At 44.6% G+C, this 26625-nt stretch overlaps 1 protein-coding gene across 1 annotated transcript in view; it reads left to right on the top strand.

Annotated features, from left to right (window-relative positions):
• The window catches only part of LOC311102000 (roundabout homolog 1-like), a gene marked incomplete at its 3' end in the record, with an annotated part of 517698 nt that overhangs the window by 208 nt on the left and 490865 nt on the right, over positions 1-26625 (top strand). The window lies entirely within an intron of this gene.

Here is a 26625-nt window from a genome sequence, read left to right as displayed (position 1 = left end):
CTTCAGATGTATTCTTATTTAGTATTTTCCTCCATACAGTGTTAACTATGGATAATGTTCATATACACTTCATGTGATAGACTATGTAACAAGCTTCTCATGTCGCTGGTTATGATTAGGTTATGCCATAGGCAGTTAGATGATACAGTATATGTGTTTTATTTTACAATTAATTGGAGACTTGATAGACTGTTTATCCGAGGAGTTCTTGGTGGAGGTTCTTTCTGTAATCTGTAATTTTTCTGAAAGGGGTTAGGGTTTTAGGCTACTGAAATGACGATGTCAACATAAACTAAAATGTCCGATATTTTTGCCTTTTGTCTTGCCCGAAATGCATATTGAAGTCACAGGAATAATAACAAAAATTATGAATTCATCCAAAGTAGTTATATTTGGTGAGATTTTTTTTTTTTTTTTGTCATTCAAGAAATACCCACCTCACTTGTCTCCTTGGCAACAGCATCAGCACATCACCACATTCTGTGTGATGGTATCTAGCCCTTTGACACCTGATGGTCAGTAGAACCCGGCCACTGTACCTAACCCAAAGGTGTGCAAATGAACATAGGATATCAACAGGAAAGCAAAACCAAACAAAAGGTGTACACTACAATTTCAGTGTCTGATTCAACACTGTATGGGGTTGATCAACGATTAAATCACTGATTCACTGCTGATTGTTTTTCCCTCTAAAAGAATTGAGCTACAGGGAGATGGTTAGATCTGCTTATTTATTTAATACAATATTGCATTCCCACCTGCCCTGTTGTTTGACATAGCTGAGCTCACAGGTGTAGCTGTGCTAGTCTTGGGGAGAGAGATGGGTGTGGAAATATGTGATCGCTTTCATATTCTGTCCAGGACCCAATCCTGCTGAACAATAACTAGTGGACTTAAACAACATGACTGGCACTCAGTTTATTACCTCACTGTTGTTTCATCAATCTTTAATGGTGATGCTGTTGGTAATTGTGAAAGTAATTTATACAATTTAATTTATTTCTCCCACACTGTTAAAAGTCGAGCCTCCTCCTCAATCAATATAGCGGGGAGTGCAAAGTCAGCACTATTTTTATGATTTTACAAGGCTTCTTGGAAATCATTGGCCTACAAGGGAGCCAGTTTAATGGAGGCATTAAAAGAGCCTCAACTGCAGAGTATTGTGATGACTACCATAAATCAGAGGTCAGGTGACAGGAGGCCTGATATGGTCCTGATCAAATATCTGACTAATGGAAAGAGGAGATAGATGGGCCACCGCACAAACACTGAGGTTTGCAGTGTCACAATTCACAATCCTAATGTCTGAATCATGTTTACTGGAGAGAAGTGTTCATCAGCCCTCAAGCATTCACACACACACTCGCACCCACACACACACACACACACACACACACACACACACACACACACACACACACACACACACACACACACACACACACACACACACACACACACACACACACACACACACACATACACACATACACGCACTCAAACAAACACACACTCAAACAATCACACCTTGTCCTTGAATATGGGTAAGTTCAGTGGCGGGTATTCATGGATGCCAAGGGAAGCCAGGTTTCCTCCAAACAATTTAACAATAAAAAAAAACAAAAAAAAACATATAAAATAATGTATCTTTCGCCTCTCTGTGTTTCATAATTTTCCTTCAATTCGGAAGAGGCTGTATGTATCTCACGGGAGAAAGCATCAGATCAAGCGCAACAGCGCCCCTTTGGCTCTCTATGTGTAGGCTATCTATCTAATGCTGTCTGGTCCAAAAGAGTATGACATTGTTGCCGCCCGTAGCATTGAATACAAGGGAAGCCAGGGAGCGTTTGGCCTGCCTTGATGAAAAAAATATAAATTAATAGCCAATCAGCGTTGAGCTAAACTGAGTGAGCTCAACTGTGAATGGTCCTGGCGCACCAAAAAAAAATGTCAAGGGAAGCCAGTTTGGATGTGGCGTCACTCCTATCAAATCGCATTGAGAGCATACGTCATTGACAGAAACAATTTGAATTGTTGCATCTCATTGTGTTGTTGTCCTCCGGTGGCTATCTAGCTAGCTAGCTAAAATTGGCCAATTCCTAAATTAGCCATTTATGGAGATAGGGATTTGGACTTGTGGTTTTACTTAATTCTCAGTACTGGCCAATGATTATAACATAGATTCTGATCCAACCATTAATTCATACATTGTTCTGCCCTGGCCTGAGAAGATAGAAGTTCAATATGTAGCTAGATGTAGAAGGCTAATGTTAACTAGCTAACGTTGCCCATGAATGGAAGATAGGCTAGCGAGCAATAATTTTAGCCAGGTAGCCTCAGACAACAAAAAATAAAAGCGTGTACTGTATGACAGAGTGATACACCGTTACGTCAACATGAAAGAGAGGAGGATGGCATTGGCGTTTCTCTACAAGTAGGGTGAGTCAACATTTTTTTCCTACTTGCACAAACCAAAACCATGGACAGCCACATCATATTTAGCTTACATTGATTGGACTAAATCGTTTTCGGTATCTTTTAGGTGATTAGATGATGTTGAAATGGTACTGGAATAGTGGAGGCAGCTCCTGTTTTCTTTGCAACCTGCAGTAACTCTCCGTGGTTCTAAACCAATAGTTGTTTAGTGGTCCGAAAACGTTGGAAACATTAACTTGCTTGACCATGCTGTAGGTCATATAATTGTTTGTTACATGCAATATGCTTTGTGGACAGAGGTTGTTCTCCGGTTTTGTGATGAAACAAAGGTGTGTTTGAATTTATTCTGCCACTGTGTCTTTTAGGCTTATATATCACAGTCAGAAGGCATATGAACTAACAGGTTATAGAGCAAACAACGCAATTATCACAACACATTGGTTGTAAAATGGCTTTTTATTTTTGGCTTCCCCAGTGATTTTACATTTTTACATTTTAGTCATTTAGCAGACACTCTTATCCAGAGCGACTTACAGTTAGTGAGTGCATACATTTTTTATTTTATTTTATACTGTCCCCCCGTGGGAATCGAACCCACAACCCTGGCGTTGCAAACGCCATGCTCTACCAACTGAGCTACATCCCTGCCGGCCATTCCCTCCCCTACCTTGGACGACGCTGGGCCAATTGTGTGCCGCCGCATGGGTCTCCCGGTCGCGGCCGGCTACGACAGAGCCTGGATTCGAACCAGGATCTCTAGTGGCACAGCTAGCACTGCAATGCAGTGCCTTAGACCACTGCGCCACTCGGGAGGTTTTACCCACGCACCACTACTGGGTAAGGCAAGGCTAAAAGCCTATTGAGCTTGTGCCATTGAGACATTTTTAAATGAGGAAGCGGTAATTCATAAAATAGTGTTTTTGAGGCTCCCAGTTGTCATCTATTGCATTAGTAATGTCAACACTTGCTGTGTCGTAAGCAATGATTCACACTTACTAGCATTTGCTTTGTGTTGTTTGTACAGCCTTTAAAACGTGAGGATCTTGATTTTCTTTGTTGAAGGCAGAGGTTGACACTGGGGCCCCTGCCTCTCCTCCTTTGTCCTTTTTAGCTACAGTCTTTGGTTTCTGTGGCTATTGGTTTCGTGTTTTTAGCAGTCTCCACACTCTCCCTACGGAGGATGGGAGTCTCGTCCCCTCTGTAGCGGGAACAGGGATTATTTCTCTCTCTATCCCCATCTTTCTCTCTTTCTCACTCTTACTATGTCTCTCTTTTCTCTCTCTCTGCTGTCCCTCACTCTCTGTTCAGCCAAACCCACTGGTTGCTAAGCGCTGGCTGAAGGCATGGCTGGATGTCCAGAGGGAGAGGGGCGCACCTCCCTGTGAGCCGTGAATCACTCCTCCCAATCATTTCTCTGTCACCCTCATCCCGCTCGCCCCTCTACGCCACCACTACCCAGCACCCATCCTTTCAGAGGTCATCTGTAGGTCCTTGGGAAGGGAGGAGCTATCTCTAAGAGTCCACTTATGCAGACAAAAAGGTCTGGAGTCGCATTCACTGGGCAACAAAGGCTGGCTGGCTGAATGGCAGTGTTTAGTGTTCTGTGATTAATACTGTTAGAGAGAGAGAGAGAGAGAGAGAGAGAGAGAGAGAGAGAGAGAGAGAGAGAGAGAGAGATTGAAAGAAGAGGGATAGACCCAAATGTGCTTTGGTTAGAAAATGCTTAGTTTTGACATGTGCTACTGGAAAATTACAGTGTTTATTGGCTAAGGTTTAATGGAATCAAGAAATAAGAAAATTACCCTTAAATGTTGGCCATGCCAGAACGGCCACTTATTCCCCATTATTAGCGACCAGTTGTCTGGTACCCGGTCTCTTAGGCTATACCATAGTCTGCTTTTTTTCTAGCAGGAATAGAACAAGAAGAATAGCTTAGCATTGTAGACTAGTGGACATGAACCCATGACCCTGTGCTATTCTGAGGAACTCCAAATACTCCTGTCTGATCCTAGAGCTTGTGTCGTCATCTGTGGTGGCATGGCAGAGTCAGGGATGGGGAAATGGGATGACCACCTCCAGCCTCCCTGGTGGCACACTGATGGGCACCTGGGGTCTCTAGTGGCCTGTGCAGAGTAGCAGAGGACAATGCTCCATCCGCCTCAGGGCTGGGGTTTCACTACCGCTGCTGTGTCGAGGGAAACTTCCCTCACAAGATACACTGTGTGCGTGTGAGTGAGAGAGCAACAGAGATGTTAGAGTAGAGGTAGGGTATTATATGTCTATGATATTGGGTGTGTGTTGGATAGGAATTGTCAAGATGAGCCAAAGGTTTTAACAGTGAATAGTCGTGTTCTTAACAGTAGGTTTGATGGTGGTGATTGAATGGACAAGGTCTAAGCGCTGGGCTATAATGGAAAGTAAACCCAGATTAAAACTGTGTACGTGAATTATGAGGCACGCTGAGGTCAATGAGTAAGAGCCATTGTAATGTCTTTGCCCAAATGTGATTGTTCTGCTTGAGTTGGCAGTGTTTAAGCAGCTAGCGTTGCTGTGATTTGCGGGATAGGCCTGCTGTAATGAAGAGCCTTCAGCTGAGATCCCCAGGCAGCCTCTGTGGGGTCGCCCAGAGTCACAGCACTGTCACTGGGTGCTGGGTGCTACTGCAGTTATAGGACCACTCTCATCTCCCTACGCATCTACGCTGTTTACTCTCTGATTACAATCAAAGATGAGAGGAGAGAGAAGCCCAGGGAGAAACTGAAATGGGAGTGGTGAATGTATGCATGTGTAATGAGGTTAGCAGGAGTCAGATGACAGGTCAGCATCATAGAGGGGGTTGACGAGTGTTACCTCACTGGTGACACAGAGCTGTCAGCTCCTGTGATAGTTGAACAGCCAGGCCTGACTCTTCTATACATCACAAGCACACATGCAGAACAGAACACATACAGCACAGAACAGAACACAACCACATTTTAGTCATTTAGCAGACGCTCTTATCCAGAGCGACTTACAGTTAGTGAATACATATATATATATATATATATATATATATTTTTTATACTGGCCCCCCGTGGGAATCGAACCCACAACCCTGGCGTTGCAAAAGCCATGCTCTATCAACTGAGCTACATCCCTGCCGGCCATTCCCTCCCCTACCCTAGACGACGCTGGGCCAATTGTGCGCCGCACATGAGTCTCCCGGTCGCGGCCGGCTGCGACAGAGCCTGGATTCGAACCAGGATCTAGTGGCACAGTTAGCACTGCGATGCAGTGCCTTAGACCACTGCGCCACAACACGGGCAGCACAGAACACAACACAGGCTGCTACAACCTCAGCTTAGTGCACAACCTCAGCTTAGTGCTGTTCAGTGTCTATCCTGGTCTATGATAATAAGCCTGGAGTACCCATGGTGCTAAGATTGATTTAATACGCAGTGTTCTCTTGAAAGAAAGCACCATTTTTTACACGCTATGGAATTCTTAGAGCAATGTAATGTCCATGGGGGACTGTAGAGAGTGAATAAAAGAGCAGAGTGGAAGGTTGATAATAGCACTTTGTTTTTTGTTTTTACCTCCGCTCTGCTAGGTCTCAGCCAGGCATACCCCTGACATTTACTGTGCAGAGGGAGATAATGCCTGGTTCCCTTAACCCAGAGAGAGAGGCTGACAGAGAAAGACAGAGAGGTTATGAGAGTGAGAAACAGAGATTGACTAAATTAGTTTTTTAACTTTGTGTAACCAATGTTATTTGCAATTTCACATCAGTATATGTAACATTGAAATAAGATTGAAAACAACCCATCTCTCTCTTCTCTACTCTCTGCCTCTCCCCTCCCCTCCTCTCCACCCAGAGGTCTAACGGCTGTGTAATGCCTATAACAGTGGTTGGGGAGCAGGGGGCTGCACACCTGTGATGGTCTTCGCTGGGCTGAGGCTGGGCTGGGGTGGGGGTAGTGTGTGTATGCCATGATTAATTGAGCATGGCGGCTGTGCGGTGCAGGAGAAGAGAGGAGAGGCCCCTCACTCACCTGTTTCACACACCTGCTGACACCACACCTGTTGGAGCATAGCTCTGCCTATCTCACTGTGCCTCTGTACACACACACACACACACACACACACACACACACACACACACACACACACACACACACACACACACACACACACACACACACGTACGTGGTGCCAGCGGGTTTGCTTAATCCCATCACCTCTTTCTGGTCTCCCCTGTTGCCCAAACAACAGATTAGGGTCTTGAGGCGTAGACATGCAGACAGTCTGGGAATGTTGATATACAGCGCATTCGGAAAGTATTCAGACCCCTTCCCTTTTTCCACATTTTGTTACGTTACATCCTTATTCTAAAATTGATTAAATAATATTTCCCCCTGATTAATCTACACACAATACCCCATAAAGACAAAGCGAAAACAGGTTTTTCAAAATGTTTGCTAATTTATTAAAAATAAATAAATAATATAAATACCTTATTTACATAAGTATTCAGACCCTTTGCTATGAGACTCCAAATTGAGCTCAGGTGCATTCTGTTTCCATTGATCATCTTTGAGATGTTTCTACAACTTGATTGGAGTCCACCTGTGGTCAATTCAATTGATTGGACATGATTTGGAAAGACACCTGTCTATGTAAGGTCCCACAGTTGACAGTGCATGTCAGAGCAAAAACCAAGCCATGATGTCGAAGGAATTGTCCGTAGAGCTCAGAGACAGGATTGTGTCGAGGCACAGATCTGGGGAAGGGTACCAAAACATTTCTGCATCATTGAAGATCCCCAAGAACACAGTGGCCTCCATCATTCTTAAATGGAAGAAGTTTGGAACCACCAAGACTCTTCCTAGAGCTGGCTGCCCGGCCAAACTGAGCAATCGGGGGAGAAGGGCCTTGGTCAGGGAGGTGACTAAGAACCTGATGGTCACTCTGACAGAGCTCCAGAGTTCCTCTGTGGAGATGGGAGAACCTTCCAGAAGGACAACCATCTCTGCAGCACTCCACCAATCAGGTCTTTATGGTAGAGTGGCCAGACGGAAGCTACTCCTCAGTAAAAGGCACATGACAGACAGCTTGGAGTTTGCCCAAAGGTACCTAAAGGACTCTCAGACCATGATAAACAAGATTCTCTGGTCTGATGAAACCAAGATTGAACTCTTTGGCCTGAATGCCAAGCGTCACGTCTGGAGGAAACCTGTCACCATCCCTACGGTGAAGCATGGTGGTGGCAGCATCATGCTGTGGGGGTGTTTTTCAGCGGCAGGGACTGGGAGACTAGTCAGGATCAAGGGAAAGATGAATGGAGCAAAGTACAGAGAGATCCTTGATGAAAACGTGCTCCAGAGCGCTCACAACATCAGACTGGGGCGAAGGTTCATCTTCCAACAGGACAACGACCCTAAGCACACAGCCAAGAGTGGCTTCGGAACAAGTCTCTGAATGTCCTTGAATGGCCCAGCCAGAGCCCGGACTTGAACCAGATCGAACATCTCTGGAGAGACCTGAAAATAGATCTGCAGTGACTCTCCCCATCCAACCTGACAGAGCTTGAGAGGATCTGCAGAGAAGAATGGGAGAAACTCCCCAAATAAAGGTGTGCCAAGCTTGTAGCGTCATACCCAAGAAGACTCAAGGCTGTAATCGCTGCCAAAGGTGCTTCAACAAAGTACTGAGTCAAGGGTCTGAATATTTATGTAAATGTAATATTTCAGTTTTTATACCACTATATCTGAGTTCAGACTCAATGGACCTCCCCTTCCTTCCTCCTCTCTCTGTTGGCATCATGTCCTCCAACCAATCATCTTCTGTTTAGATGAGGACACTGCTCCACACATCCACATTACAACAGATGATCTGTCCATCACAACACAAGTTTGGGCTGCGTTCACAAGCTGGGTGGTTGCCATAGATCAATAGGCTGCTTTAAATACAAGCCAATCATCAGTGAATTATCCAAAGCTACATCAATTACAGTGCATTCGGAAAGTATTCAGACCCCTTGACTTTTTCCACAATTTGCAAACATTTCTAAAAACCTGTTTTTGCTTTGTCGTTATTGGGTATTGTGTGTAGATTGATGAGGGGGGAAAAAAACAATTTAATCAATTTTAGAATAAGGATGTAATGTAAAAGGGAAGGGGTCTGAATAATGTGGAAGACAGGATTGTGTCGGAAAAAGTGGAAATGTGGAAAAAGGGAAGGGGTCTGAATACTTTCCGAATGCGCTGTATATCAACATTCCCAGACTGCCTGCACATGAGCTCTCCTGTCTGTGTGAGATGGGTGAAGACAGAGAGAGTGCACGGCACTCAAACACACATCCGTCACACGCAGCAGGTCCCGCTACGGCAGTAATACAGCCCAGAGTGGAAGCAGCCAGTGAATCAAGCCCCCTTCCACCGCAACACCACCTTTCCAACAGACCCATCTCCCTCTCAAGCCCCATGGATCACCCAGTCATGACTGCCTGCTCCCTGCCTGGCCTGCTATAGCTCCTGGCTCTGTGCACACTGCTAGTCTCTGCTCAAACTAGCCCTGCTTTATAGTAGTGCATTTAGATATTACATACCTATACACATAAACAAGAAAAGATGTATGCGTACTGAACCTAGTTGATATGCAAAAGTGCATCGCTATATTTCAGTCAGTATAATTGGAAGACGGCCAACAGCAGTTATATTTTGTATAATTAATGATTTAGAAACAGCAATCCAATGAATGCCAATTATCTGTTAGATATATCTTCCTCATAGCAGTTTAGCTGTTGTGCTGCTGCCTGCAGTTGTGATGTTCCATGTCCTTGTAGAATGTAGAGGTATAGTGTCTTTGCTAGCCTATAGTGTCTCACTGTGTCTCTGGTGGCCAAGCTCGGCCAGGCAGACAGGGTTGTGTAACGGCAGACATGATGACAGCCAGGGAGATGATTTATGTAACGGGCCCTAGCGAGGTGAGGAGACACTGTTTTTGTTGTGGCAGTGTAAGCTGTAGCGCAGGGCGCAGTTCAAATGTCACAGTGATTCCTGCTGATTGGACCAACAGTTGATCGCAGCCCTGAACGTTTGAACTCTGTGATTCTACTTGCTGGATTCTGATGATAATGATGTTTGTGGAGAGCTGCTCAGAGACATTAGTCTTTTACAGGCCCCCAGTCAGTAACATACAGACACACAGTGGCTGTGGTGTGTTTGTGACATTGCTGACTTTGTTTATATGGAGTATGGTCCAGGGGAGTTTCAAAGAGTTCCCACTCCACTTACACCCTACCTCCCTGGCCCTTAGCCCTTAGCACTTGGCCCAGTGTAAATGCCTCTAACATTATTTTCAATCAGAAATACTGTTAGAATGTTTTTCTATTGACTGCCGCAGCCCCAAATAAAAAAGTTAACATTGGCTGTTAATTACATATTTTTTTTCACATGGTGTTGGGGTTGGGTGAATTTTCAGATATCAAAATGGGGTCGTGGGCCTGTCATGCCAAATAGTGTCCCCCGGCCAAATAGTGTCCCCCTCTGCGTCACAATGGGATTCGATAAACTATTAGCGGTGTCCGTTGCAATATAAACGGTGTGATGACCTAATGATTAGCATTTTGGAGATCATTACAGCCTAAATTACGTTATTTTCATCATCGCTATGCAAACAAGGCTGATTTCCATGACAATTTCGCTGTTTAAAAAAAGTTTTCTGTTTAGCTAATAAAATGGCAACATTAATTCAAACTACTTTTGGGTACCTTGTTAACATTACAACATGAAATCCATGTTGAAATGGCAAAGAAAACGTGTAATCTGCTTGACACATTAAAGTTACTAACCTTACAGATCACGAAGTCAGCTAATTTCCACTCCATTCATATGCAAATCCGTTTGAATCATACACTGTCTGGCTGTCATATTTTTATTTTAACCTGCCCTTCCTTTATCTACACTGAAATAATATAATTTCAGTAGTCCTCTATTATGGTAAAAATATATATATCTCGCATAGCTCATTAGTACACCCTTGTGGTTGAATATAAACTCAGCAAAAAAAGAAACGTTCCTTTTTCAGGACCCTGTCTTTCAAAGATAATTTGTCAAAATCCAAAAAACTTCACAGATCTTCATTGTAAAGGGTTTAAACACTGTTTCCCGTGCTTGTTCAATGAACCATAAACAATTAATGAACATGCACCTGTGGAACGGTCATTAAGACACTAACAGCTTACAGACATTAGGCAATTAAGCTCACAGTTATGAAAACTTAGGACGCTAAAGAGGCCTTTCTACTGACTCTGAAAAACACAGAAAGAACGATGCCCAGGGTCCCTGCTCATCTGCGTGAATGTGCCTTAGGCATGCTGCAAGGAGGTATGAGGACTGCAGATGTGGCCAGGGCAATAAATTGCAATGTCCGTACTGTGAGACGCCTAAGACAGCGCTACAGGGTGACAGGACGGACAGCTGATCGTCCTCGCAGTGGCAGACCACGTGGAACAACACCTGCACAGGATCGGTACATCAGAACATCACACCTGCGAGACAGGTACAGGATGGCAACAACAACTGCCCGAGTTACACCAGGAACGCACAATCCCTCCATCAGTGCTCAGACTGTCCGCAATAGGCTGAGAGAGGCTGGACTAAGGGCTTGTAGGCCTGTTGTAAGGCAGGTCCTCACCAGACATCACCGGCAACAACGTTGCCTATGGGCACAAACCCACCGTCGCTGGACCAGACAGGACTGGCAAAAAATGCTCTTCACTGACGAGTCGCGGTTTTGTCTCACCAGGGGGGATGGTCGGATTCATGTTTATCGTCGAAGGAATGAGAGTTACACCGAGGCCTGTACTCTGGAGCGGGATCGATTTTGGAGGTGAAGGGTCCATCATGGTCTGGGGCGGTGTGTCACAGCATCATCGGACTGAGCTTGTTGTCATTGCAGGCAATCTCAACACTGTGTGTTACAGGGAAGACATCCTCCTCCCTCATGTGGTACTCTTTCTGCAAACTCATCCTGACATGACCCTCTAGCATGACAATGCCACCAGCCATACTGCTTGTTCTGTGCGTGATTTCCTGCAAGACAGGAATGTCAGTGTTCTGCCATGGCCAGCGAAGAGCCCGGATCTCAATCCCATTGAGCACGTCTGGGACCTGTTGGATCGGAGGGTGAGGGCTAGGGCCATTCCCCCCAGAAATGTCTGGTAACTTGCAGGTGCCTTGGTGGGGGGTAACATCTCACAGCAAGAACTGGCAAATCTGGTGCAGTCCATGAGGAGTTGCACTGCAGTACTTAATGCAGCTGGTGGCCACACCAGATACTGACTGTTACTTTTGATTTTGACCCCCCCCCCCTTTGTTCAGGGACACATTAAATAAAGGTTCAAACAAATAAAACAGTTGTGTCATTAATTAATTTTCACAGATGTTTTGTACACTCACATGGCAATCATATACTATAATACTGAATTCTGGTGTGTGGAATAAAGAGGAGGTGGTTGCTGTGTGGGTGGGAGGTTCTGCCTATCACTTGTTCTCAACAGAAGAGGGAGACTGCAAAGTCCAGGAACTGCTGCTCTCTTTGTTCTGAGTGTTTGCAGTGCTAGTGTTTTTAGTGTGTATCTCATATACAGTATGTGCCCAGTATGATAGAACAAGACAATTTCTTATCAGATAATGACAACATGACAATAACAGTAGCTGTAGATGATGTAATGAAAAGTTGGAGGGTGGTTGGTAATGGAGGACATTAGGTGGATCCACGTCTGGGTGTTGGGCAGAACCCCTAGGTCCTGGAGAACAGGAGCAGAGTTAAAGGGAACAGGGTAGGAGACAGAGACGTAAACAAGCAAACACACAGGTTACACTTTACTGTGAGAAAATTTGATGGATTAGTGTAGTGTTATAAATGGGAGATATGTACTTTTCAATACTTTTGGAAGGTATAGACTACCTCATGCTGGTCGCCCTCCGACTCAGAGCACAGAGAATCAGACTGATCCGAACTCACTGGTTCTGGTGGATGGATACCTCCTGGGGGGCTCAGACAGTCGATGGTCCTAAAGTTATTTGGAGAGGTACATTTTTATAAGCTCAGCATAAGGGGGGGTAGAAGGATTACTTTATCCTATCCCAGATATTCCTTAAAGAGGTGGGGTTTCAAATGTCTCCGGAATGTCTCCAACTCCTGGACAGTCTGTGGTGCAACGTGGCGTTGGTGGATGGAGCGAGACATGATGTCCCAGATGTGCTCAATTGGATTCAGGTCTGGGGAACAGGCGGGCCAGTCCATAGCATCAATGCCTTCCGCTTGCAGGAACTGCTGACACACTCCATCCACATGAGGTCTAGCATTGTCTTGCATTAGGAGGAACCCAGGGCCAACCACATCAGCATATGGTCTCACAAGGGGTCTGAGGATCTCATCTCGGTACCTAATGGCAGTCAGGCTACCTCTGGCGAGCACATGGAGGGCTGTGCGGCCCCCCAAAGAAATGCCACCCCACACCATGACTGATCCACCGCCAAACCGTTCATGCTGGAGGATGTTGCAGGCAGCAGAACGTTCTCCACGGCGTCTCCAGACTCTGTCACGTCTGTCACGTGCTCAATGTGAACCTGCTTTCATCTGTGAAGAGCACAGGGCGCCAGTGGCGAATTTGCCAATCTTGGTGTTCTCTGGCAAATGCCAAACGTCCTGCACGGTGTTGGGCTGTAAGCACAACCCCCACCTGTGGACGTCGGGCCCTCATACCACCCTCATGGAGTCTGTTTCTGACCGTTTGAGCAGACACATGCACATTTGTGGCCTGCTGGAGGTCATTTTGCAGGGCTCTGGCAGTGCTCCTCCTGCTCCTCCTTGCACAAAGGCGGAGGTAGCAGTCCTGCTGCTGGGTTGTTGCCCTCCTACGGCCTCCTCCACGTCTCCTGATGTACTGGCCTGTCTCCTGGTAGCGCCTCCATGCTCTGGACACTACGCTGACAGACACAGCAAACCTTCTTGCCACAGCTCGCATTGATGTGCCATCCTGGATGAGCTGCACTACCTGAGCCACTTGTGTGGGTTGTAGACTCCGTCTCATGCTACCACAAGAGTGAAAGCACCGCCAGCATTCAAAAGTGACCAAAACATCAGCCAGGAAGCATAGGAACTGAGAAGTGGTCTGTGGTCACCACCTGCAAAACCAGTCCTTTATTGGGGGTGTCTTGCTAATTGCCTATACTTTCCACCTGTTGTCTATTCCATTTGCACAACAGCATGTGACATTTATTGTCAATCAGTGTTGCTTCCTAAGTGGACAGTTTGATTTCACAGAAGTGTGATTGACTTGGAGTTACATTGTGTTGTTTAAGTGTTCCCTTTATTTTTTTGAGCAGTGTATATAACATCCATACCTTGTTCCAGCGTTCATGACCTCGGTCACTCAAGATGACCGCAGGAGAACCGTGGGTGTTGAAGATGTCCATCATCGCCTTGGAGGTGGCCTCGCCAGTCTCGTCCTTGATGGGTATCATACAAAACAAAAATCAATTTTTGGTTCAAAGCACCATTTTTAATGGGTTACAGAAAGGAATTTAGAGTTAAGCACGTACTCTTCCTTTACTGACCTTAATGGGTATTGCCTCCACCCACTTGGTAAAGTGATCGGTCGCCGTCAGACACCAGCTGTTGCCATTCCTGGATTTCGTGAAGGGTCTGATGAGGTCCACCCTTAACATTTAAAGTGTTAGAGAGAAGATTACTTTATTCTTACCCGTATCTGTGTCATACAGTATGCAGATTTTCATATTTGTAAGGATACTGACACAAACACATTCTATAATATTGAACTCTGCTGTGGTCAAATAAAGCAACCATTACAAAACAACTTATCAGGGCAAAATTTGAATTGGGACACTTACCGATCATGTGCCATGGTGAAACAACTTTGATGGGCTTCAACTCCGGCGTACAGACCTTTTGAAGCAAAAAGTGACACATTTAAACATTGTGTGGTCTCTGATATGACATTCATTGAAATCATAGTAATTTCAGATATCATTTTTGTACCTTTATTTAACTAGGCAAGTCAGTTAAGAACAAATTGTTATTTACAATGACGGCCTACCCGGCAAAACGCTCCCCTAACCCGGACGATGCTGGGCCAATTGTGCGCCGCCCTATCACGGCCGGTTGTGATACAGCCCAGGATCGAACCCGGGTCTGTAGTGACGCCTCTAGAATAGAATGTGATTGATAAACAAAAGGTTATTTCAGTTGCCCAGCTGTCCACCTTCTTGACAATTCCCCGTCAGAAGAAGCGTAGGCTGATTTTGGCAATCATGCGCTTCACTCCGAAATGACCAGCATGCATCTCGGTCAGCACGGCCTCCTTCTCCTCCTTAGTAAAAATCACCCTCCTGTGTGGCTGTTCATCCTTCCTCCGTAGATAGATATGATTGCCTAACAAGTTGGAAGAGAAGAGTGGTTGAAATACTCAAGTCTAAGTACATTTGCACTGCTGTCTTTCTCTCTCTGTTTCTCTCTCTCCATCTCTCTGTCTGTCTTCCACTCTTTTCCCACCTCTCTCTCCCTCTCTCACTTTCATCCTTTCTTTCTCACTTACCATAATTGCTTACACCTATCCATTTGATTGATCAGGTTTAACTTATAGCTAGACACCTCAGTATGACAGACATATAACTATATCAGTGGAGGCTGCTGAGGGGAGGATGGCTCATAATAATATCTGGAATGGAGTCAATTGAATGGTATCAACCACATGGAAACCATGGAAACCACGTGTTTCATACCATTCCATTTGCTCCATTCCAGACATTATTATGAGCCGTCCTCCCCTCAGCAGCCTCCACTGATACAGTTATATGTCTGTCATATCGGAGTGAAGCGCATGATTGCCAATATCAACCTACGCTTCTAGCAAATAGCTAGATGGAAAATGGTTGTTGAGAAATGGTAAAAAAAAAAAAAGTTTCTCTGAATTTTGCGCCTCTTGTCGAGATCAGTGGTATCTTTATAGTACTTTGCCTGGTTGGATAGATAAAATAAAATCTCCTCCAGGGATGCCATTGAAGTGCAAGCTACATACAAACAGAAAGCTACAATAACAGTTACAGTAGCTAGCTAGCTGACGTTAGCTAGATAAAACTGTCTGGGTAGCTAAAAGTACAGTAGCTAGCAACGTCAATCTAAAAACAGCTTCAATTATTTATTCCTATTTAACAATATTTACTTATATAAAGACAAATATATGGGAAAGAAAGAGTGTTCTCTTTCCAGTCTTTTCAGTACTCTGAAGCAGCAGGTAGTCAAAACCGTCAAAACACAGTCTTTGGGAGAGCAATTCTGAGGTAATAATTTTGTGCCGACTAAGTGAGCGTTTATGCGGTGAACTTCCCGCGTCCTCCTTCCATCGGGACCGCTACGAGGTAAAATAGAGCCAAGCAACAACCCTAGCAACAGAAGCTAGAACTCATCAAATCCTATTGTGACGCAGAGGGGGACAGTATTTGGCCAGGGGAGACTATTTGGCATGACAGGCCCAAAAAGTTTAGGAACCCCTGCCTTAGCCCTTTCCCAGGCTGAATGAAGTGTCCCATAGAATAGTGCTTTAATAAATCTCATCCAGACTCCATATATGCTCTAGATTACAAAACAATAACAGTACCAGTGTACCAGCCTAAAGGCCATTTGATTAAGTTGCACTCTCCACCTTGCAGTCTATCATGGTAAAGGCCTGTGGTCCAAGGCTATAGCAGGTCTCCTTACCTACATTCAGGCCAGGCCAGAGGCCAGTGGTGAGGCCATTATGCCATGCTGGAGGAGGTGTTGAGTGAAGTCATTGACATGTAGCCGCGGCCTGGCAGATTGCTGTGTGTGCTCAGTACAGGTCAGGTGCAGGCAGATTGCTGTGTGTGTTTAGTACAGGTCGGGCCCCCAGGCACACCTCCAATTATCCACTCATCTCTCAACACTGTGTATCACAGCCACCTGGACGCTGCCTCTCCCCTCCTCCCTCCCTCCCTTCCCCTCCTCCCTCCCTCCCTTCCCCTCCTCTCTCCTCTCCCCACCTCCTCTCCCCTCCTCCCTCCCCTCCTCTATCCTCCTCCCTCCCCTCCTCTCCCCTCCTACCTCTCCTCCACTCCCCTCCTACCTCCCCTCCTCCCTCTGATCTTCTCTCCTCCTCCCTTCCTTCCTTCCTCTCCCCCCATCCCCTCCTCTACCCTCCTCTCCCCTCCTCCCTAATTTCTAAAGCAATAAAGGCCTTATTTATTTATTCTATTTGCCAGGCTCTGCTCAGCAATGCAATATAGGTGGAGAGAGTAAAGAGATTACAATGCTTGAGGGAGAATCAATCGGTGCCATTCATTTCATTGCTCTCCCCTCGGTAGGTAAGGGCTGTTTAGAATAGCCCAGCCCTTGAAAGTGAGGAATTGGCTAAACAATTTTTGAGGCCACCTGCTCCTGCACACACACATACACACACCACGAGCACAGCAAAGTAAACATTATTTACACAAACGCGCACACACACACACTCACACACACACACACACACACACACACACACACACACATAGCACAATCACAGCTTATACAGTGCCTTGCAAAAGTATTCACCCCCCTTGGCGTTTTTCCTATTTTGTTGCATTACAACCTGTAATTTAAATGGATTTTTATTTGGATTTCATGGAATGGACACAAAATAGTCCAAATTGGTGAAGTGAAATGAAAATAATAACTTGTTTCAAAAGATTCTACAAAATCGATAACGGAAAAGTGGTACGTGCATATGTATTCACCCTCTTTGCTATGAAGCCCCTAAATAAGATCTGGTGCAACCAATTACCATCAGAAGTCACATAATTAGCCCCGTGTAGCTCAGTTGGTAGAGCATGGCGCTTGCAACGCCAGGGTTGTGGGTTCGTTTCCCACGGGGGGCCAATATGAAAAAAAAATATGTATGCACTCACTAACTGTAAGTCACTCTAGATAAGAGCATCTGCTAAATTACTAAAATGTAAAATGTAAATAAAGTCCACCTGTTTGCAATCTAAGTGTCACATGATCTGTCACATGATCTCAATATATATACACCTGTTCTGAAAGGCCCCAGAGTCTGCAACACCACTAAGGAAGGGGCACCACCAAGGAAGAGGCACCATGAAGACCAATGAGCTCTCCAAACAGGTCAGGGACAAAGTTGTGGAGAAGTACAGATCAGGGTTGGGTTATAAAAAAAGATCAGAAACTTTGAATTCCCACGGCGCACCATTTAAATCCATTGTAAAAAAAATTAAAGAATATGGCACCTCAACAAACCTGCCAAGAGAGGGCCGCACACCAAAACTCACAGACCAGGCAAGGAGGGCATTAATCAGAGAGGCAACAAAGAGACCAAAGATAACCCTGAAGGAGCTGCAAAGCTCCACAGCGGAGATTGGAGTATCTGTCCATAGGACCACTTTAAGCCGTACACTCCACAGAGCTGGGCTTTACGGAAGAGTGGCCAGAGAAAAGCCATTACTTAAAGAAAAAAATAAGCAAACACGTTTGGTGTTCGCCAAAAGCCATGTGGGAGACTCCCCAAACATATGGAAGAAGGTACTCTCGCCAGATGAGATTCAAATTGAGCTTTTGGCCATCAAGGAAAATGCTATGTCTGGCGCAAACCCAACACCTCTCATCACCCTGAGAACACCATCCCCACAGTGAAGCATGGTGGTGACAGCATCATGCTGTGGGGATGTTTTTCATCGGCAGGGACTGGGAAACTGGTCAGAATTGAAGGAATGATGGATGCCGCTAAATACAGGGAAATTCTTGAGGGAAACCTATTTCAGTCTTCCAGAGATTTGAGACTGGGACGGAGGTTCACCTTCCAGCAGGACAATGACCTTAAGCATACTGCTAAAGCAACACTCTAGTGGTTTAAGGGGAAACATTGAAATGTCTTGGAATGGCCTAGTCAAAGCCCAGACCTCAATCCAATTGAGAATCTGTGGTATGACTTAAAGATTGCTGTACACCAGCGGAACCCATCCAACTTGAAGGAGTTGGAGCAGTTTTGCCTTGAAGAATGGGGAAAAATCCCTGTGGCTAGATGTGCCAAGCTTATAGAGACATACCCCAAGAGACTTGCAGGTGTAATTGCTGCAAAAGGTGGCTCTACAGAGTATTGACTTTAGGGGGGTGAATAGTTATGCACGCTCAAGTTATTATTTCTTGTTTGTTTCACAATAAATCATATTTTGCATCTTCAAAGTGATAGGCATGTTGTGTAAATCAAATGATACAAACCCCCAAAAAATCCATTTTAATTCCAGGTTGTAAGGCAACAAAATAGGAAAAATGCCAAGGGGTGTGAATACTTTCGCAAGCCAATGTAGACACACATGTACAGTCGTGGTCAAAAGTTTTGAGAATGACACAAATATTAATTTTCACAAAGTCTACTGCCTCAGTTTTTATGATGTCAATTTGCATATACTCCAGAATGTTATGAAGAGTGATCAGATGAATTGCAATTAATTGCAAAGTCCCTCTTTGCCATGAAAATGAACTTAATCCCCCAAAAACATTTCCACTGCATTTCAGCCCTGCCACAAAATAGACCAGCTGACATCATGTCAGTGATTCTCTCGTTAACACAGGTGAGAGTGTTGACGGGGACAAGGCTGGAGATCACTCTGTCATGCTGATTGAGTTAGAATAACAGATTGGAAGCTTTAAAAGGAGGGTGGTGCTTGAAATCATTGTTCTTCCTCTGTTAACCATGGTTACCTGCAAGGAAACACGTGCCATCATCATTGCTTTGCACAAAAAGGGCTTCACAGGCAAGGATATTGCTGCTAGTAAGATTGCACCTAAATCAACCATTTATCGGATCATCAAGAACTTCAAGGAGAGAGGTTCAATTGTTGTGAAGAAGGCTTCAGGGCGCCCAAGAAAGTCAAGCAAGCGCCAGGACCGTCTCCTAAAGTTGATTCAGCTGCGGGATCGGGGCACCACCAGTGCAGAGCTTGCTCAGGAATGGCAACAGGCAGGTGTGAGTGCATCTGCAAGCACAGTGAGGCGAAGACTTTTGGAGGATGGCCTGGGGTCAAGAAGGGCAGCGAGGAAGCCACTTCTCTCCAGGAAAAACATCAGGGACAGACTGATATTCTGCAAAAGGTACAGGGATTGAACTGCTGAGGACTGGGGTAAAGTCATTTTCTCTGATGAATCCCCTTTCCGATTGTTTGGGGCATCCGGAAAACACGTTGTCCGGAGAAGACAAGGTGAGCGCTACCATCAGGCCTGTGTCATGCCAACAGTAAAGCATCCTGAGACCATTCATGTGTGGGGTTGCTTCTCAGCCAAGGGAGTGGGCTCACTCACAATTTTGCCTAAGAAAACAGCCATGAATAAAGAATGGTACCAACACATCCTCCGAGAGCAACTTCTCCCAACCATCCAATAAAAGTTTGGTGACGAACAATGCCTTTTCCAGCAATGGAGCACCTTGCCATAAGGCAAAAGTGATAACTAAGTGGCTCGGGGAACAAAACATCAACATTTTGGGTCCATGGCCAGGAAACTCCCCAGACCTTAATCCCATTGAGAACTTGTGGTCAATCCTCAAGAAGCGGGTGGACAAACAAAACCCCACAAATTCTGACAAACTCCAAGCATTGATTATGCAAGAATGGGCTGCCATCAGTCAGGATGGATTGCAGAGGTCTTGAAAAAGAAGGGTCAACACTGCAAATATTGACTCTTTGCATAAACTTAATGTAATTGTCAATAAAAGCCTTTGACACTTATGGAATTCTTGTAATTATACTTCAGTATACCATAGTAACATCTGACAAAAATATCTAAAAACACTGAAGCAGCAAACTTTGTGAAGACCAATACTTGTGTCATTCTCAAAACTTTTGACCACGACTGTACATCTGCAAATGTATTTTCTGCTAAGATGCATACAAAGACATTCAGACCAAAGTAAACCCAGATAGGATATGTTTTGAATATCAGTTTCAAAAGGGGAAGTACATACAGTGCCTTCAGACAGTATTCACACCCCTTTAACTAATCCCACATTTTGTTGTGTTACAGCCTGAATTCCAAATTGATTACAAATATTTTTTTAAACACGTTTTTAGAAATGTTTGCAAATTTATAAAAAATGTAATACAGAAATATCTCATTGACATAACAATTCACAACCCTGAGTCAAAACGTTGTAGAAGCATCTTTGGCAGTGAATACAGCTGTGAGTTTTTCTGGGTAAGTCTCTAACAGCTTTCCACACCTGGATTGTGCAATATTTGCCCATTATTCTTTTCAAAATTATTCAAGCTCTACACTGGTTGTTGATCATTGCTTGACAACCATTTTCAGGTCTTGCCATAGATTTAAGTCAAAACTATAATTCTTCCGCTCAGGAACATTCACTGTCTTCTTGATAAGCAACTCCAGTGTAGATTTGGCCTTGTGTTTTAGGTTATTGTCCTGCTGGAAGGTGAATTAATCTCCCAGTGTTTGGTGGAAAGCAGACTGAACCCAGTGCTAAACGATTACAAGCATACCCATAACATGATGCAGCCACCACTATGCTTAAACATATGGAGAGTGGTACTCAGTGATGTGTTGTGTTGAATTTGCCACAAACATAACACTTTGTGTTCAGGACAAAAAGTTTACTGCTTTGCCATATTTTTTGCAGTATTACTTTAGTGCCTTGTTGCAAACAGGATGCATGTTTTGGAATATTTTTTATTCTGTACGGGATTCTTTCTTTTCACTCTGTCAATTAGGTTAGTATTGTGGAGTAACTAAAATGTTGTTGATCGATCCTCAGTTTTCTCCTATCACCAGTGGTGGAAAAAGTACCCAATTGTCATACTTGAGTAAAAGTACACTACCAGTCAAAAGTTTGGACACAGCTACTCATTCAAGGGTTTTTCTTTATTTTGATAATTTTTAACATTGTAGAATAATAGTGAAGACATCAAAACTATGAAATAACACATATGGAATCATGTAGTAACCAAAAAAGTGTTAAACAAATCAAAATATATTTTATATTTGAGATTCTTTAAATAGCCACCCGTTGCCTTGATGACAGCTTTGCAAACTCTTGGCATTCTCTCAACCAGCTTCATGAGGTAGTCACTTGGAATGCATTTCAATTAACAGGTGTGCCTTCTTAAAAGTGAATTTGTGGAATTTATTTCCTTCTTAATGCGTTTGAGCCAATCAGTTGTGTTGTAAAAAGGTGTGTGTGTGTGTGTGTGGGGGGGGGGGGGGTATACATTTAAGACATGAAGGTCAGTCAATACGGAACATTTCAAGAACTTTGAAAGTTTCTTCAAGTGCAGTCACAAAAACCATCAAGCACTATGATGAAACTGGCTCTCATGAGGACTGCCACAGGAATGGAAGACCCAGAGTTACCTCTGCTGCAGAGGATAAGTGCATTAGAGTTACCAGCCTCAGAAATTGCAGCCCAAATAAATGCTTCACAGAGTTCAAGTAACAGACAAAACATGTAAAGTTTTGGTCCCATGTTTCATGAGCTGAAATAAAAGATCCCCGAAATGTTCCATATGCCCAAAAACCTTATTTCTCTCAAATTTTGTGCAAAAATGTGTTTACATCCCTGTTAGTGAGCATTTTTCCTTTGCCAAGATAATCCATCCACCTGACAGGTGTGGCATATCAAGAAGCTGATTAAACAGCATGATCATTACACAGGTGCACCTTGTGCTGGGGACAAATAAATGCTTCACGTAACAGACACATCTCAACATCAACTGTTCTGAGGAGACTGTGTGAATCAGGCCTTCATGGTCGAATTGCTGCAAAGAAACAACTACTAAAAGACACCAATAAGAAGAAGAGACCTGCTTGGGCCAAGAAATACGAGCAATGGACATTAAACCGTGGAAATTTGTCCTTTGGTCTGGAGTCCAAATTGGAGATTTTTGGTTCCAACCGCCTTGTCTTTGTGAGACGAGGTGTGGGTGAACGGATGATCTCCGCGTGTGTAGTTCCCACTGTAAAGCATGGAGGAGGAGGTGTTATGGTGTGGGGGTGCTTTGCTGGTGACACTGTCTGTGATTTATTTAGAATTCAAGGCACACTTAACCAGCATGGCTACCACAGCATTCTGCGGCGATACGCCATCCAATCTGGTTTGGACTTAGTGGGACTATCATTTCTTTTTCAACAGGACAATGACCCAATACACCTCCCAGGCTGTGTAAGGGCTATTTTACCAAGAAGGAGAGTGATGGAGTGCTGCATCAGATGACCTGGCCTCCACAATCCCCCGACCTCAACCCAATTGAGATTGTTTGGGATGAGTCGGACGGCAGAGTGAAGGAAAAGCAGCCAACAAGTGCTCAGCATATGTGGGAACTCCTTCAAGACTGTTGGAAAAGCATTCCAGGTGAAGCTGGTTGAGAGAATGCCAAGCGTGTGCAAAGCTGTAATCAAGGCAAAGGGTGGCTATTTGAATCTTCTCAAATATAAAATATATTTTGATTTGTTTAACACTTTTTTTGGTTACTACATGATTCCATATGTGTTGTTTCATAGTTTTGATGTCTTCACTATTATTCTACAATGTAGAAAATAGAAAGAATATATGGAGTAAAAAGTACATTATTTTCTATAGGAATGTAGGGAAGTAAAAGTAATAGGTGTCAAAAATTTTAATAGTAAAGTTCAGATACCCAAAAATGACTACTTAAGTAGTACTTGAAATTATTTTACTTAAGTACTTTACACCACTGCCTGTCACAGCCATTAAACTCTTTAACTGTTTTTAAAGTCAGCATTGGCCTCATGGTGAAATCCCTGAGCGGTTTCCTTCCTCACCGGGAACTGAGTTAGGAAGTACGCCTGTATCTTTGTAGTGACTGGGTGGATTGATACACCATCCAAAGTGTAATTAATAACTTCACCATGCTCAAAGGGATATTCAATGTCAGCTTTTTTCCCCTACCATCTACCAATAGGTGCTCTTCTTTGCGAGGCATTGGAAAACCTCCCTGGTCTTTGTGGTTGAATCTGTGTTTGAAATTCACTGCTCGACTCTATGTGTCGGGTACAGAGATGAGGTAGTCATTCAAAAATCATGTTAAACACTATTATAGCACACAGAGTGAGTCCATGCAATTTATTATGTGACTTGTTAAGCACAGTTTTACTCCTGAACTTATTTAGGCTTGCCATAATAAAGGGGTTGAATGCTTATTGAATCAAGACATTTCAGCTTTTCATTTTTATTACTTTGTAAATAACTCCCAAAACAGAATTCCACTTTTACAGTATGGGGTATTGTGTGTTGGCCAGTGACACAAAATCTCAATTTAAACCATTTTAAATTCAGGCTGTAACACAACAAAATGTTGAAAAAGTCAAGGGGTGTGAATACTTTCTGAAGGCACTGTAATGCAGCAGAGTATGAAGGTTGTACATTACTGGTGCGTTCATGGCTGTGCAGATCAGAGTTAGGCAGACAAATGACCAGGCACAGGGCCACTCTGATGACTCTGCAGGAGGGGAGGGAGGGCAGTAGTAGTGGGCTACATGCTTGAGTGGGCCTCACATTGGAAATCATTTCATCTGCATCACACAGTTCAGTGTCCCCGCCAACGCCCTGACAGCCCCGCAGAGAACAGGGCCAGATTCCTCACACTAATCAGCCAGAACAGGGAGAGGGAGAGGGGGGGGGGGGACATCAACACACTCCCAGTCAGCCACGCTCCCAGTCAGCCACTCACAGCCCAAATGTTCCCCTCTTATCTTCCTCTCCTCTTTAGTCTCTCGTTTCAAGTCAGCTCCGCTTTGACAGGCCGTCTCCTGGAGGAAGAGACAACAACACACTGAGGAAGAGACTGAGGAACAGGAAAAAAGGGAAAGAGAGAGAGAGAGTAAATGAATCAGCCCAGCCCATTGCTGTAGAATCTGATATTCTCTGTCCCACACTTATCTATTTATATACTTTAACTGCAGGGGAGGAAAAGGACAAATACACAGAACAGACACAAAGTCAATAAGACACCGCTGCCCAAAATATTCAGAGTGCAATGCAGTCTGATCATTGTTACAGGCAGAGAGAGTCTACTGCGGTGGAAGGTTTGGGTTTGGGGCAGCTCCTGGAATTACCCTGACAGTCTAGTGTGTGCTTTCAGTATAGGTCCTAACAGTGAGGGGCTCAGGCAGAGTGCAGAGCACGAGTGGAACAGGGCCCAGCTTGTGTCTCTGCCTGCCTGCCAGCCTCTCTGCCTTCGCTGCAGTGGATGGAAGTGGAATCTGCTTTGCACCTGTGAGCTCACTGGCAGCCAGGCAGCTCTCTCTCTGTTCATACTGCTGCAGTGGAAGGATGTGGTTGCATTCCAGTCTTCAGGGATTGGTTAGTTAGAACCTGCAGGATAGACCAAATTCCAAAGGAGAGAGCAGGTTGCTGTGTTCGATGACATGAGCTGCTGTGATATGTATGGGTGTCTCCTAGAGATGAGCTGTGTCTGGTATCATGGCAAGGAAACAAAACACGAAGCAGATTTAACTGCTTTAGGAAAACAGCCCTAATGTTGGAAACAAACATCATTATGTTGTCATCCAGAGAAACGTTTATTTATTTTCCAGGCTATAGCGCACAGCTTTTTACATACAGCAGGTTTTTAAAGGACCAAAGATAATGGTCTGCTTCGGGTTTTCCTTTTTGCCATGGAAAAACTATCTAGATACTGGTATCGTCACAGCCCTAGTGTCTTGGTGACTGTGTTAGGGGCAGTGTGGTGTGACGCCACTGACAGCGCCCCTAAAGAAGATGAATCTGGGTAGCGGAGGGGGCTGAGGGGGCCATGTGCGGGGTGACACGGCAGGCCAGCACGGAGGCGTGAGGCGGCCACTAACATCATCCCATCGCCACCCCCAGTTTCCCACCACCGCCCGCTCACATCCCGCTCTGATGACAAGACAGATATGGCCCTGTCACCCTACACACCAGGGACAGGACACTGGTGGGACAGAGATGGAGAAGGAGAGAGAATCAAGGAGGTACAGGGAGAGGAGGGAGAGATGGACAGAGTAGACAACTAATATTAGACAATACATATTTAATAAATATATATATATATTTGTTACTGTATATCATTTGACATTCATTCACATTCAGCTAACATCTCACGCAGAATGGATGCCTCATTCTAAATGTGTCTCACACTCTTCAGTCCTAACCCCATAGCTGATGTAGTCTTGGCCAGGGTTTCTATCTGATGTTTTACGGAGCTTCCGTGACTGGAACACTGGAACGCTTGGGTCTGAGGTTGCCCATGGATACCTGTGATCTGCACGCGCTCCTGTCTGTTGGCAGAATAACTGATATCTCTTTGGGGAGCCCTTCCTTCCTGCTCTGGAGGAGACTGGTGCGGGTATTGATTTGGTTGGTGGGCTGGGAATTCTCCTGGGAGCTAATAAAAATAATTACAACAAGATGATCAAAGGCCCAACCTTCTGGTCTAAACATGAATAAACATGTGCTAAAGAGAATAGAACGAGACATGCTTCTTGTGTGGTCACTGTGTGGGGTAGATATGCTGCTGATTTAGCCTGCTCTATCCTTGGCAGTGAGAGAGGAGAAGGAGATGGAGAGCTGCGGCGTTCACACACGCATGCCGTTAAAGAGGTGTTTATAGTCAGGCTTGGTCAAACAGCGATAACATTCTGGGTCCAAAATGAAAATGTCAAAACTCCTCATAACAAATGGAGGTGTGTCCTGAGGTTTTTATGTGTCAATGTGTTTTCTGAGATTTGTTTTAAGGATTCCGTTTATGATTTCTTGGCAGTCAATAGCCGTTTCGCTAGCAAATCTATGTTGAAGAAAGGCACTGCTAGATCTGAGCCGCAGGAAAAAGACAAAGAGAGCATTCAGACCACTGCAACAACATTACATTTACATTTAGCAGACGCTCTTATCCAGAGCGACTTACATTATTATTTTCATACCCCCTGTGGGAAACGAACCCACAACCCTGGCGTTGCAAACGCCATGCTCTATCAACTGAGCTACATCCCCGCCAGCCATTCCCTCCCCTACCCTGGACAACGCTGGGCCAATTGTGCGCCGCCCCATGGGTCTCCCGGTCACGGCCGGCTACGACAGAGCCTGGATTCGAACCAGGATCTCTAGTG

This window comes from Coregonus lavaretus, assembly GCF_964263955.1.
Source record: "Coregonus lavaretus genome assembly, chromosome: 26".
NCBI classification, from domain to species: Eukaryota; Metazoa; Chordata; class Actinopteri; order Salmoniformes; family Salmonidae; genus Coregonus; species Coregonus lavaretus.
The sequence above is the reverse complement of the archived record's forward strand: the minus strand, read 5'-3'. Positions and strand labels throughout refer to the sequence as shown.